General features: G+C 37.4%; 1 pseudogene; it reads left to right on the top strand.

Annotated features, from left to right (window-relative positions):
- The first annotated feature begins 375 nt into the window (after window positions 1–375).
- On the top strand, window positions 376–728 carry LOC102392161 (annotated as a pseudogene).
- Window positions 729–3,524: the final 2,796 nt, after the last annotated feature.

Genomic DNA, 3,524 nt, shown 5'->3' with positions numbered 1-3,524 from the left:
TCTGTTGTTGTAAATTCAATTAAATCTTACTCAAAGTACTTGGGAAATATATGTACCAATTAAGGAGATTTTATGGTTAAGCAAGTGTAGTGGCCATGTGACATGTCACTTAGAACTACCACCACCCTCATCCCTCACCCCCTCATCCCCCAATTTAGAAATGAGACACTTATTCCTAGCTGCTGGAAATATTGGTTGCTGGCCACTCATGACTGAGTACTTCCTCAGAAATTGTCCTGTGTTGTCCTTTCCTCTGCTGCTGCTTAGGTGCTTGGTTCTCCTGAGGAAGCTAAGGCCATTTTGTGGTGAGACCCTCACTTCATCTGGGTGACTAGCACCGCTCCAAGCAGCCCCCATCTAGCACTTGCATGCACTATGGCCTCCACCTTGGAGCTCACCTGCATCTATTCGGTCCTCATCCTGTGCGGGCTATGAGGTGAGGGTCAAGGTCACTGAGGATAAGATCAATGCCCTCATTAAAGCAGCCGATGTAAATGTTGAGCATTTCTGGCCATGCTTGTTTGCAAAGGCTTTGGCCAATGTCAACATTGGGAGCCTCATCTGCAAAGTGGGGGCTGGTGGACTTGATGCCAGCAAGCTGGTGCTGCACCCATAGGAGGTCCTGCCCAATCCACACTGCTGCCCCAGCTAAGGACAAGAAAGTAGAAGCAAAGAAAGAAGAATTTTAAGAATCTGATGATGACATGGGCTTTGGTCTTTTTGACTAAACTTCTTTAGTAACACATTCAATAAAAACCTGAGCTTTTTGCTGCTAAAAAAGAAAGAAAGAAAGAAATTGTCCTGTGTTGAACCTGCCTTGCTTAAGGTTATGCCCCCTTCTCAGGGGCAGCCCACATGCAGTGGTTGCTCAGTGAAGGTCACAAAGGCCTAGTTCCTTTGCTTCATTTCAGAACACTTCTGAAGGACTATCTTACTCTGTGAGATTGCAACCTCGAATTGCACCTTTTTCCTCTCTATCCAATCTTTTTTTTATATATAAAAATTTTTTTAAATTTATTGACATATAGTTGATTTACAATGTTAAGTAAGTTTCAGTAGTACAGTAAAGTAAGTCAGTTACACATATATACACATCCACTCTATTTTAGATTTTTTCCCATATAGGTTATTACTCCTCACTCCTTTACAGTTGTTGTTCCCAAAAGCAGTCCCCAGTAATCCACCTATCCACAAATCTCAAACTCAGAGTGTTTCCCAGGGAAACTTGGGAGGAACTCTAAGATGGGTCTCATGATCTTCATCCTCTGGAATTCACATCTCTGTGTAATCCTATCCCTTTGAGTGAGTAGGGCCTGCAACTTATTTCTCACCAATGGAATAAGCCAAAGTTGATGGGATGTCACTCCTATAATTAGATTACAAGATAGATATGAGTGCTTCTTGCAGACAAACACTAGAGAGATTCCTTTGCTGGCTTTGAAGTAACTGCCATGTTGTGAAAGGGACTATGGAAAGAGCCATATAGCAAGGATCTACAGGTGGCCTCTAGGAGCTGAGAGAAGCTCTTGGTAAGTAGCTAGCAAGAAAACAAGAACCTCAGTACTACAATTGTAAGGAAATGAAGTCTGCCACCATTCTGAGAAAAGTGGATCTTTTCCTAGCTGAACTTCTGGTGAGACTGGCCAACACCTGGCCAACACTTAGACTGTAGACTAATGAGACTTTGAGCAGATTATCCAACCAAGATACGCCCATTCTCCTAACTCACAGAAACTATGAGATAATAAATGGATGTTGCTTTAAACTGTTAAATTTGTTACACAGCAATAGAAAACTAATACATACACCTTGTAGAAAGGAAGGTATGGAGACTGACAATCAGTCAAGGAAGACTGGAGACTGACAATCCTTCATAGTGTACAACATTTGATTTTGAAACTATGTAACTCTTCTTATAGATATCTCAACTTGTAGGGAAGATCTCTTGTTGAGGATTCTTTTTTTTTTTTGTAAGAGTGAGTACATATAGACCTCAAATTCCCTAACTATCCCTTCCCCCTACCCTCCCCTCAAAAACCATAAGTTTGTTCTCTAAGTCTGTGTCTGTTTCTGTTTTGTAAATAAGTTCATTTGTATAATTTCTTTTTAGATTTTGCATAAAAATGAGGATTGTATTTTAATTAGGTAAATGGATATCTGCTCCAGAATGGAATGAAATTGAGACATTCTAAAATTTTTCAGTATCTAAATTTGTCAAAACAGTCAAAGGAATTAAAAGTAGAGATAAATTATTGGATAAGATTTTATCTTATAAAAACATTAGTCAAGGAAAGGTACTCTGAATGGAAGCAAAAAGACAGAACCTATGAATATATTTGAGTTAAAGTATATATCCATTTCTAATAAAAATATTAGTATTGAGAATGTCTTCCATTTAGTAGAATTGTTTTTTCTTCTGTGGAGGGTGTTTTCTCAGTTAAAAACATTGTGATGAGAAGAGCCAATTGAAGATGTTTGCCATTTCAAATTTATAAAAATTTGCAACTATGGGACAACTGCAGGCAATTTTATGAAAAATGCAACTGTGAAACAAATTGCAGACAATTTTATTAAAAAAAATCACAACCATATGGAAAAATACATTTTCAGAGAAATATTGACAGTGTGATGTTAGAGAAAGGTGTGGCTAAGAAACAAATTAAAGTATGTGGATATATACCAAAAATTCTTCTGCTTGTATTACTTTTTAATGTTCAAATAATCAATACAAATAAGTGTTTTTGCTTTAATGTGAAGTGACATATGTTTTTACTTTTAGAAAGAATTTTATTTTTGAAATTAGTTTTTAACAGTACTGTTTTACAGTCTACCAATATAATAAAGCCAATTTGTTGATAAATAGGTAATGTTTCATATATATTGAATTACTTTAATGCCTCCTTTCACTCTCTAAAGTATCCCAGTCTAGTTAATACGGTCTCTAAGGCTTTAGGATCTTTCCTTTTTGTTTTCATCCCTATCCTTTAGCATAGCAGTTTCTATAACCCAAATCTCATGTCATATGTAAATTTCACCTTCTGCAAATATAAAAGGGTCACTTATTTGGGTCACTTAAGCTACCCATTCTTTTTCACATTCAAGTGATGTGGAAAGTTTAGAGATATAAACAGGTTCTTGTTTTTGTTTTCTGGGAGGCCACTTTTTGCCAATTAATTCATTAACAAGCTCCACGAGTTGCCTCAGAAAACAATTGTTATTCTCCAAGGACATGTGAGTAAAGCAATAAGAAAAGAACAAGCAAAAGAAAAAAGCCTACACACATATGAGAACAGAGAGAGAGAGAGAGAGAGAGAGAGAGAGAGAGCAGACCTAGCAAATAGTAAATGATTCTGATGGAAAAAAAAAAAGCACCAATGTTGTGAGGGCAGGAAAGTAAAGCCTAAAGGAACCCTAGACACCTTTGCACTGGTCCCTGGGAGGGAAGAATTTATGCCATTCTTCAGGTTACAGTGCCTCAATAACTTCAATGTCATAGTCCTTAGCATTAGGTCACCATTGTAGAA

Source organism: Bubalus bubalis, chromosome X (genome assembly GCF_019923935.1).
Source record: "Bubalus bubalis isolate 160015118507 breed Murrah chromosome X, NDDB_SH_1, whole genome shotgun sequence".
NCBI lineage: Eukaryota > Metazoa > Chordata > Mammalia > Artiodactyla > Bovidae > Bubalus > Bubalus bubalis.
This window is presented reverse-complemented; position numbering and strand designations above follow the sequence as displayed.